Source organism: Vipera berus, assembly GCF_964194415.1.
Source record: "Vipera berus genome assembly, chromosome: 10".
Taxonomy (NCBI): Eukaryota; Metazoa; Chordata; class Lepidosauria; order Squamata; family Viperidae; genus Vipera; species Vipera berus.
This window is the reverse complement of record NC_138213.1, coordinates 16538285-16550255: the sequence shown is the minus strand read 5'-3', so window position 1 is coordinate 16550255 and position 11971 is coordinate 16538285. Positions and strand designations below refer to the sequence as shown.

General features: G+C 41.6%; 1 pseudogene across 1 annotated transcript; it reads left to right on the top strand.

Annotated features, from left to right (window-relative positions):
- Positions 1-8883, top strand: LOC308672573 (cytochrome P450 2J4-like; annotated as a pseudogene). The gene is made up of 8 exons (XR_014028816.1): positions 1-151; positions 599-751; positions 2140-2300; positions 3842-4015; positions 5064-5202; positions 5357-5534; positions 5974-6115; positions 7293-8883. The product of XR_014028816.1 is annotated as a cytochrome P450 2J4-like (transcript).
- Positions 8884-11971: the final 3088 nt, after the last annotated feature.

Genomic DNA, 11971 nt, shown 5'->3' with positions numbered 1-11971 from the left:
AATGGTCCTGTCTTCAGCCTTTATCTTGGAAGAACCCCTGTGGTCTTCACTCATGGGTTTTCTTCATCAAAGGAGGTCCTTGTGATGAAAGGCATAGAATTTGCTGGAAGGGCAGATATTCCTATAATAGACATCATCACTAACAAAAAAGGTAATTGAATATGATTCCCGATTCTATTGTTTCTATTTTATTCTTCTTCCAAAAGCCTGTTAGAATCCAAGTTACCCATTCTGGTATGGGTAAATGTCCCTTTTCCTTTGTAATCTGGAGTACAGACCAAATGTTTTCAGTAAAAGAAAGAAGAAATGTTAGAATTAGTCCTTTTTTGTATTGTAACCTTTATGAATAACAATATAGTAGAGGTTTTGTTATTTAGCTGAGAAAAAATCAGACTTCTTTCTTATACCATAAAACAGTTACTCAATGTATTTTTCTGGGCATGGTTATCTTTTAATAATTGAGGATTGATTGGATAACTTCAGGAATTCTTTGTTCATTTACTTACGTTATCACTTCTGAAAATGTATCTTAAAAACAACTAAATAAATTAATAACTACTGATAAATACAAATAAATTACTGTTGGATGTTTTCTCAGGTTTATTGAGCTTAAGATATGGTGAAGTATGGAAGGAACAAAAAAAGTTTTCCGGGATGCTTCTCAGAAACTTTGGAATGGGCAAAAAATCAATGGAAGCAAAGATCCTGGAGGAGGCCACGTGTTTGATTCAAGCGTTCAACGAGAACATGAGTAAGCTTCTCCTGAGAAAGGATGGGATGGTTGGGGAATTGTCATCGCAGCATTGGCTTTGGTTTCCATAAACTCAACTGAGTTGGCCTCAAGGTTGACCACTAAGTGCGTGTGTATTGAAGCAGAATGGGAGGAGCTTAGGATTCTGATTGCATAAAACCTAAAGCAGAATCCAGTAGAAGAGAATATTTATAGCTTGCAGGTATAGCATTCTGGTTGCATAAAATTCCAAATTCCATTGACCAACATAACACAGTCTTCATTTTGTCACTGTGCTTGTAACATTTGTAGATCAGGAGTCCCTACAACATTCTGGGTGGGAAACCAGAATTCTGAGAATGTTGATTGCCAGTAGGAATTTGGGGAGAAGAGAGCAGATTCATAAAATGGCTATCCTACGAAACATAACTAACCATCAAGTACTATTTTCTTCCAATACTCTTAGTGAGCACAAACTGTGCCTATCACCCACCATGTTTCATAAAGGCTCTGGGATGTCCTGGTAACCTTTTGCAATATGATGGTCTCAGAAAGTATTGGATTGAAAGGCAATCATAAATAGAGGGGTATGTGTGTTTGTGTGTATATGTCTGTCTATCTCTCTCTCTCTATCAATCTATCATGTCTATCTCTCTAATCTCTCTCTATATCTACATATCTATATATACTGTATATCTCTATATTATCTTTCTCTATATAATCTCTCTCTTCTCTCTTTCTTTCTCTCTCTCTCCCTCTTCATGTGTGTGTGCATGTAGACATAGATGTTTCTCTCTGTTGATAGTTCCCAGACAGTCTTCTTAATTGCACCTTTCTCCCCCCCCCTTTTTTCCCCTGTCACTTTCATAATTGTATGTGAGAAGGACCTTGGGAGACGGAAGGGAGATTTGTAGTCTGGACGACCGTCTTCTAAAAGATATCGCAGCCCACAGAAAGAGAGAAGGCGTGGGAAATGTTGCACAAGGGACTCTCTTTCATTTCACAGAAAGTAAAAGAAACAGAGGGTAGAAATACTTTCAGGCTTGCAAGATTCTGTTGCTCTAACTTTTAAATAAAGGTAGAGCTTGTAGTCCTGCTTTGTTATTTGTCTGGACTGCCTCCAGGGCTAACACTTTTTGATGTACTTTGCTTTAGCTTCAGAAAGTTTTTGTTAGAAAAAGATTGGAACTAGAAGATCCCATTTGACTTCCTGATTCTTTTGTCACGAAGTTCATTGTGAGCTGATCAGAGATCTGGAATCTGTAATTGATCTACTTTGTATTCTTCTGATGATGCCTCTGCAACCAGTAAAGCTGCTTAGGGAACCGCATATTGTGACTCCCCCAAAGAACTATGAGAAGGAAGAATTCCTAAAGGTCCATTTTATTTTATTTTATTTCATTTCACAGGGGTGCCTTTTGATCCTTATGAATTTATGGACACTGCAGTCGTCAACATCATTTCTACCATATTATTTGGGAAACATTTTGAATATGGCAACATCTTCCTCAGAAATCTCCTGCATAGGATACATCACAGTTCCAAAATGGCAGTGGGCCCTTGGGGTTTGGTATGCTTAAAAGAATACAAAAGGAATGCATAGTTAATGGGAATGTACATGTCCATATCTCATAGGGTTTTAGATAGATATACAGATAGATAGATAGAGAAAGAGAGAGAGAGAGAGAGAGAGAGAGAGAGAGAGAGAGAGAGAGAGAGAGAGAGAGAGAGAGAGAGAGAGAGAGAGAGAGAGAGAGAGAGAGAGAGAGAGAGAGAGAGATAACCTTTATTCTCATTTTATTTTTTACTGTGGGCACAATGGCACACATTAAAAATGAAATTTAGTTGCTACATATAAATATTAATCACTGTCCATCTTGAATACATAATGGAAGGAGGAGGTTTTGGAAATATTCTTGTTTGTGCAGTCCTTGGGGGTCTCTGAGCTGGATGGTTTTCTTGCAGATGTTTCATTACCAAACTAGGTAACATCATCAGTGCTAGTAGGGAGTGGGGTTTGCTCTCATTTCATATACTAGTAGCTTGCTAGCTTGTTTGGCAGTTCCTTGAATTCTGTTCATCTGGGTAATGATTGCTGGCCAGGCGGTGCTTTGGTCTTTCTGTTTCATTTTGGCATTTTGATTGTCTCTTTTCAATAGTATGTAGAAGCTGTTTATGTCTATTTTCTAAAATCTTTGTTCTTGATGGGGAGACAAAGCCAAAACAAGTAGTCCCCAAAGGAAAGTCTTTTCCCCTCCTGAAACAGGGCAAGAACAGTCTCTGATCACTTGAGAACTCCAGATAGAAAGTCTTTCAAGGATTAAGCCAAGCAGAAACAGTCCCTGCTCACACCAGCTGAGGCAGGGAGACTCCGTTGGCACCACAAATACAGAACAGGTAGTCCTGGCAAACTTGGTCCTGGCAAAGGAATCCAACTTGATTGATGTACCATGGAAAACGAACGGTTGTCTCCAACAACAGGCCACGCCCAACCCCCCACTGTTTATTTCCCAACCAGGGAGGGGCTGCCTAACATCTACTTCTTTTCTCTGACAACCAGCTTGTTGCCTTCCATTGCTCTCCTCTCCTCTCTACCCATACGTGCATCTGGGACAGGTCCCATCTATTCCTTGCCCTCACTCAACCTAGGCCCCGAAGACATCTGCCTCTCTGCCTGGGCACAGACAGATGACCCTAGCTCTGCCTCTGATTCTGCTTCAACATCAGAGCCTTCCAAAGTCTCTGAAGTAGACCCCGGCTCCCCCTCCCCATCGTCCTCCTCATCTGACTCTGCTGCTAGCTCTGCTGGCAGTTGACGGACCACAACAGCACCAAGGAACCCACAATTCAACCCTAAGCTATAAATAATCCGTTCTAAATTCTTGCTTTCCTAGGAATTAGTGCAAGGACAAATGGGTACAGCCTCTTTCTGAGTGATTTGGTTGACACCTGCAGTTATCCATTTAATTAGGACACTTTCTGTACTGAAATTTAACCTTTTGGGATATTTCAAATTGAGAATAACAGCAAAGAAGATGTTTTTCCTACTCAATGTATACTCCATCGAGGTAAAATTAGTTCATGTGCATTTTTTCTTTCATTTGCTGGCAGCTTTATAATTTGGTGCCCTTGGTGAGAAGTCTCCCCCTGCCCCACCAGACAATACTAGCCACTGCAAAGGAAGTAGATGTTTTTATTAAAAAAGAGGTGGAAGAACACAGGTCGACCTTGACTCCAGGAGAACCTCGAGATTTCGCCGATGCGTATTTGGAGGAAATGCAGAAGGTAAATTTCCTCAGTCTCTGATGGTTTTCATCTTGGAATTGTTTTCCTGGCATTACGGGTCCTGAGAATATAACAAAAACATCGATACAGGGACTTTTCTAGATGTTCAGCCTAGTCCTCTTTCTGCCTGGGGGACACGTTGTGAGAATGCAGCCATGTCTCTATTCTTTGCATGTTGTGTAGCCCCAACCAACCAAGGTGACCTTAATTCTAGGAGAATCTTGGGATTTCACCGATGCGTATTTAGAAGAAATGCGGAAGGTAGATTTGATCTTTCCATCAGGCTGTAGCAGAAGCAGAACTGAGAAGAAAGACCCCCTTGCCAGCTCTGGGGGACCCTCATCCTCCCCCTCAACTTTCCTATTATGATGCGTTGTCACTGGAAGACGTTGCTTGTTCTTCCTTTCCCAACTTCATGCTTGTTATGATTCAGGGTCAGCTTGTGGGTTCGGTAGTTGGGTCGGACGATTCAGAGGAGGAGGAGGAGGGGGGCTTGGGAGAGCCTGCAGAGGACAGTCCTGAGGCTTCGCAGAGCTCTCAGCCAGGCCCCTCTCATCTGGTTAGTACGCAGACCCAGCTGTGTGAGCCTGACAGCGTGGATGAAGATGACCCACAGCTGGCCCTGTTCAAGGACGCCCAACGCAGGAGGCAGTCAATCAGGAGTAAACAGAGGAAGGCAATGGGGCAGCTCGGAAGAAGGCAGAGAGAAGCCACACCTTGAACTGTTTAAAAGGGGAATGTGTGGGAGGGCTGGTTTGCTGAAGGCAACCGTTTGAATAGCTCCTGTTTCATGGTTCGTGTTTTGGTTTTGCTCTGTTTGCTCTGTTTTGTGTCAATAAATTTGGCAGGCTTAGTTCCAGCCTCTTGCCTTTTTGTAAAGGGGTTGTCCCTGCCTTTTCTGCAGGGCCGGTAGTAGGCTGGAATAGAACAATGCTTTAGTCATATTTCTCAGAATATTTTTAGATGGATGTTAAAAAGGATAGGTGGCTGGGAAAAGATACCTTCTTCATTTGATTTTAACAACATTTTTTGTCTTAACTAATAAAAGCCAGAGAAAAAAGTTTCAAGCTTTGAAGAAGGGCAACTAGAAATTACACTGTCCGACCTCTTTGTGGCTGGAACAGAGACAACATCAGGAACGTTACAGTGGGGATTGCTCTATTTGGTGGCCTTTCCAGAGGTTCAAGGTACAGAATTGTGAAACTGTGTTTTTGACTAGTAATGGTAATACATTCAGTCGCATCACTTTTGGTGGGCACCTGGTTGGGCACTATACCAGACTTGTCTACACAGAGCCGGAGAAATGCTTTCCCGAAGGTAACTGAGCTATTTGTTCCTCAGAGGAATGCTGGAAGGAAATAGACACAGTTGTGGGGAACAAGGCAATGTTGAAGTTTGAAGACCGAAAAAAGTTGCCTTACACAAATGCCGTCATTCATGAAATCCAACGCATTTCAAACGTTGCTCCTCTTGGACTACCTCATGCCGCCATTGAAAATGTACAGATAAAATTCCAAAGGTAAAAGCAGAAACGTTTAATTGTTTCTCCTGAAATGGAGTGTTGATGAATCTGCATGTGATCACCTGTGTCTTCCTGACCTGAGAAAATAAGATATTTTTTTTCTTTCTTTCTGTCTTTCTTTCTTTCTGTCTTTCTTTCTTTCTTTCTTTCTTTCTTTCTTTCTTTCTTTCTTTCTTTCTTTCTTTCTTTCTTTCTTTCTTTCTTTCTTTCTTTCTTTCTTTCTTTCTTTCTTTCTTTCCTTGCTTCTTCAACTTGGCTCCATGTTCCTCTTTTTCTACTTCTGAGTTCAGCACTACTTGATCGCCCTTATTCCTTTTCACCTTCATCTGCTGTTCTTCAACCACATCTCAATGAGGTCTATCTGAAACCTCATCCAGAGCCATGTCTGACAATGATGACTTTCATCAACATGAATTACCTGTCTTGGCTTGTGCAGGACACCATGGTTTTTGTCAATATCCAGTCGGCCCATCATGATGAATCTCAGTGGAAGTTCCCCAATGAGTTCAACCCCTCCAACTTCCTGAATGAAGAGGGAGAGTTTGTGAAGCCAGAAGCCTTCTTGCCGTTTTCAGCAGGTCAATTATTCTTCACCACATCTCCATCTCTGGAGACTTTTGCCATTGCCGGCAATGGGGTAGACATGGCTTCCAGATGACACGTCCGGTCCGTGGGCTGGCAGTTTGACACCCCTGTACTACACCAACAACAAGGCCTAATATAACCCCTACCTCAAAAACAAGTCTAGTTTTGGGTTGAGGCACACACCTAAAAATCAAGCTAGGGTGAGGATGGGGGTGTGGAGCTGCCCCACCCACCCCACACCCACTTATCTTGTAGCCAAGCCTCTCTTTGCCAGCCAACTTCTTCTTCTGAGGCCACTTTTGCAGCCAGGCCTGCATTTCTCAGCCACAGTGCTTTCCGGAATGCCTGTGCATCCAGGAACTAACTAGCTCAGTACTTGGCTGCTTAGGCCTTCTGGAAAGGCCTGACTGCAAAACGCAGGCCTGAATGCAGCTGCAGAACCTCAGCCCCAGAAGAAGTGGATCGGCTGGGTGGGGCTGTCAGTGCCAGAGGTAAGGTAAAGCCTACCCCCAAAATAAGACCTGGTGCCTTTTTTGGAGGCAAATAAAATAAAATAAAATAAAATTAAAATAAAATAATAAAATAAAATAAAATAATAAAATAAAATAATAAAATAAAATAAAATAAAATAATAAAATAAAATAAAATAAAATAAAATAAAATAATAAAATTAAAATAAAATAATAAAATTAAAATAAAATAAAATAAAATAATAAAATAATAAAATAAAATAAAATAAAATAAAATAAAACCTGGTCTTATTTTCGGGGAAACATGGTCATTCCCAAGTGAGGACTACCTCTTCTGCAAAGAGAGGGATGAGATTGAAAGACTTGCAGACATGGAAAATTTTCACTATTTTGGGCAAGGAAGTTTTTCATAATTTCATCCCAGGAAGAACAATAAACAACAAGCCTAAGCTTTAATGAGGACCCTGGCAAGAAAAGTTGAGTCAAGTTGAAGACTGACTTGGAAATATCATTCTAATTAAAAGAAGGTGTGCTGTACAGAAGCATACATGATTAAAAAAAATTGAAAAAAGACAAGTAACCTCATCAACATTGGAAATCTCATGAGATTTGGGATCATTCTGAGGGTGAACCAAATGGATTGAGGGTTTGGGATAAGTTCATTGTCTGAATGGCTGCTCTCTTTCTCCTTTGCTTTCAGGACCGAGAGTCTGCTTAGGGGAAAACCTGGCTCAGATGGAGCTCTTCCTCTTCTTCACCAGCATTCTCAGGAACTTCCAGTTATTGTGGCCAGATAAATCTCAAGCTCCAGATTTTACACCACACTTTGAGGTTACACAATTCTCATCTCGGTTTAAGGTGTTGCTGAAATGTCACCAGCCAAGTGCGTAGATCAAAGCGAGGATCTGCAAAGCAACTGATTCAAGACAACCTCCTTCTCTCAACCTCTGTAGACCATCTCTACTTCAACTTCACCTCAAGATCATGTTTTAAAACATAAATAAAGTGCTCTCTTATGCCATCTGCCTTGGCCCCTTCTCCTCCACCCAACAGGCAAGGCCAGGTTAAGAGACAGAAACCATCACATTCCAGGAACGTTATTTAATTTTGGAGAATTTACAGTCCCTCCAAATGCTGCCCTATCCCTTTTGAAGGACAGGCAAGGCAGATTCTGGATGTTCTCACACATTCTATTTTCCCAAGGTTACATCAGGGGTTCATGTCTTTTACGTCCTGCTCAAGGCCAGCACTAAAATCCTTTACCTTGAATCAGAGGAGATCTCATGTTGTCCAAGAATCTACAGATCTTGTTGCATTCAATTGCTAGATGAGCAGAGTCCCTTTTCCATATGCAGAGTCTCTACACACCTAAATGCTAGGTTTAGAGTCTGTCTTTCAGTGGTTAGAGGTCCAGACAGAGATGATGATGGTTGATTTTGTTCCAACTGTTTCTCAACTTCTAAAATTTTTAAAACTGAACATGTACCTTCTTGCATTATATACCTTAAAAACTTGGCTATTCGAGCTTGCCGGCCTGGACTGAGGGTTTTGGGTTAAGGTTTTAATTTTTAATTATTTTGGGGCTATTTAATTTTATTTTATTTTAACCTGTATATATTTTACTGTTTTAATTTGCCCTGTAAACCGCCCTGAGTCCCTTGGGAAAAGGGCGGTATATAAATCGAAATAAATAAATAAATAAATAAATAAATAAATAAATAAATAAATAAATAAATAAATAAATATGTGGCCAAAAGGTCTCCATTATTATGGAAGCAGCATCTAAGAGAATTCCATCTTTCTTTCCAGAACCTGGAATTTCCAAAACAGAGTTGGGTCGTTCGACTTTTCTGATTATGTCTGTGCAGTCCAATGATATAAACCCGTGATGGCAAACCTTTTAGAGACCGAGTGCCCAAATTGCAACCCAAAACCCACTTATGTATCGTTGGGTGCAGGATAGGCGTGGCCCATTGGGTGGGTGTGGCCCACTGGGTGGGCGTGGCCATTGGGTGGGCATGCCCCATTGGGTGAGCATGGCTGTGGTGGTAATGGCAGACTGGTTGGGACTAAAAAGTTGAATTGCCAGGGCTCGCTTCCTTGGAAGAGTGAGGAAAATTCTCAGGGATGACTCACACCCTGGATGGTATCTCTTTACTCTCCTACCATCGGGTAAGAGATATAGGAGTATAGCCAGCCGCACCAACAGGCTGAAGAACAGCTTTTATCCGTGGGCTGTTAGGCTTTTGAATGGGAAATAATTTTATAAACTTTATGCATGATTGACTTGCGAGGCCGGTGTGTTGTGCAATTAGTTCACATGGTATGATAAGATGGAGGGTTTGTGTCACTGTAAGCTGGGGGGGGGGGCACGAAGGGAGGCTCAGCCAATCTCAATGTATACATGGTTGTACTTTGACAATAAAGGTTCGTTCATTCATTCAATCAATTCAACTTTGTGAGATCTTTTTTTCCCCATGAGAAATTGAAATTGATTGATTCATTGAACCTTTTTTTTTGCACACAGCGGCGGAGGCCTAAAGCAAAAAGGTTTTATAAACCAGCTAATGGCCTAGGACTGGGACGACGGCACGAGTGCCCACAGGGAGGGCTCTGCATGCCACCTGTGGCATACGTGCCATAGGTTCACCACCATGGCTCTAGAGTATTAAGAGGTCTTCCTTCTATGTTTTCTGTTATAATATGGTACACACCCTTTTCTGCTTCTCTTTTTCCCCCCTCTCAAAGGTTCCCATTGTATTCTAAAATTAGCTAAGAACAGTGTTTGGGAAGTTCCTCTGTTGAAAAACAGTTGGCTAAGAGCTGCAGTGAATTAAATAGTAAACTATTTTGGCAGAGCATTTAACCTTGCCGGGAAATTCCCCTTCCCAATTCTCCATATCAGTTGAGGTCATTTTTAAAATATAAATAGAGGTCAGTTGCTTTGGACCAGATCCATTTTATTCTGAATCTGAAATCCCCTCTATGACGTGCAGGATGGTAAGATTAACTGTTTTAAATGTATGCAATATAATGTATTTTACCTTGTGCTATCTTTATAGCTCGTGCTTATCACCACTGAGGGTATAACTGTAATATTTTCATTTTCATGATGCGCTTTACACAGCACTCAATATTCCAGCATTCTCTCCTTTTTTTAAAAAAAAAAAGTTAAAATATAAAATACAGAGTGACAGAGTTGGAAGGGACAGTTGAGGTCATCTAGTCCAACCCGCAGACCAAGCAGGAGACCCTATACCATTCTGGACAAATGGCTGTCCAATCCCTTATTAAAAACCTTCAGTGATGGAGACCCGCAAGCCATTCCACTGATTGTTCTCACTGAAAGGAAATATCTCCTTAGTTCTAGGTTGGATATCTCTTTTTGTCCTCCCTTCAGATGCTTTGAAGAACAGGTTGACCCTAAAAACGCACCTTTGGGACAACCATGACCAGGATGACTGAGAATCTCCATAGACAGGTTGACCTCCTCATTTCTGTGTTAATAATAATAGTAGTAGTAGTAAAGTTGGAAGGGACCTTGGAGGTCATCTAGCCCAACCTCCCTGCTCAGGCAGGAAACCCTATACCATTTCAGACAAATGGCTGTCCAGTCTCTTCTTAAAAACTTCCAGTGTTGGAGCATTCGGAACTTCTGGAGGCCAGTTGTTCCACTGGTTAATTGTTCTAACTGTCAGGAAGTTTCTCCTTAGTTCTAGGTTGCTTCTCTCCTGGATTAGTTTCCATCCATTGCTTCTTGTCCTGCCTTCGGGTGCTTTGGAGAATAGCTTGACTCCCTCTTCTTTGTGGCAGCCCCTGAGATATTGGAACATGACTATCATATCACCCCTCGTCCTTCTCTTCATTAAACTAGACATACCCAATTCCAGCAGCTGTTTCTTATATGTTTTAGCCTCCAGACCTCTAATCATCTTTGTTGCTCTTCTCTTTAGTCTTTCCAGAGGCTTAACATCTTTTTTACATCGTAGTGACCAAAACTGGATGCAGTATTCCAAGTGTGGCCTTTCCTAGGCATTGTAAAGTGGTATTAATACTTCACATGATCTTGATTCTATCCCTCTGTCCAGTGGTACTGAGATCACATCTGCCAGTTCCTTGAGAACCTTGGGGTATAATCCATCTGGTCCTGGTGATTTGAACTCATCTAGGCTGGACAGGTGCTCATTTAACATTTTATTGCCTATCTTAACTTGTGTTTCTATTCTGTTTTTTATGGCACTATTTTTGATAGATTGGTCTGTTTTTTCCGTTTGTGTAAAGACAGATGCAAAAAATGAGTTAAATAGTTCTGCTTTCTCCCTGTTGCTTGTCACCTTCTTGCCACTTTCACCCACTAATGGACCAATCATTTCCTCCTCCTCCTCCTCCTCCTCCTCCTCCTTCTTCTTCTTCTTCTTCCTATTCCTCCTCCTCCTCTTCTTCTTCTTCCTCTTCTTCTTCGTGGCAAAGTCATGTCCGACCCATCGTGACCCCATGGACAATGTTCCTCCAGGCCTTCCTGTCCTCTACCATCTTCTGGAGTCCATTTCAGCTCGCGCCTACTGCTTCAGTGACTCCATCCAGCCACCTCATTCTCTGTCGTCCCCTTCTTCTCTTGCCCTCAACCTTTCCCAGCATTAGGCTCTTCTCCATTGAGTCCTTCCTTCTCATTAGGTGGCCAAAGTATTTGAGTTTCAGCTTCAGGATCTGGCCTTCTAAAGAGCAGTCAGGGTTGATCTCCTCTAGGACTGACCGGTTTGATGGCCTTGCAGTCCAAGGGACTCGCAGGAGTCTTCTCCAGCACCATAATTCAAAGGCCTCAATTCTTTGGCGCTCAGCCTTTCTTATGGTTATCATCTCTGTGATAACCCCTCAAATATTGGAAGATTGCTATATTGTCGTCCTAGTCCTTCTCTTATAAACAGAGGCCATGAGCATTTTGGGGGGACCAAGGGCTTGGTAAACAATTGATTTATTGACTTTTTTTAAAAAAAAATGAGCATTTTCAAGACTCTTTCCCAAAGTTTCAAATGACAATCTAAACATTACACAAAAGAAGGAGCTAACAAATTAGGCAGACAATATTTTCTAAACAATAGAAAGTAAAAGGGTAAATATAGTAAATATTGCTGCACTTTCCCATTTGGTATCCAGTTCATCCTGATACTTCTAAGAATCTTGAGCAAGATCTTTTGTAAGACTTGAGAAGCTTTGGCACTCCCAATGACTCACTAGTGAAGATCAGTATCTAGTATCTACTGCCATCTACCAAGAACTCTGGTAGTTTAGAGGTTAGACCGCAGCACTCCAGGCTAGTTCTGCTGACTGCCGGCTGCCAGGAGTTTGGCAGTTCAATCCTGACTGGCTCAAGGTTGACGC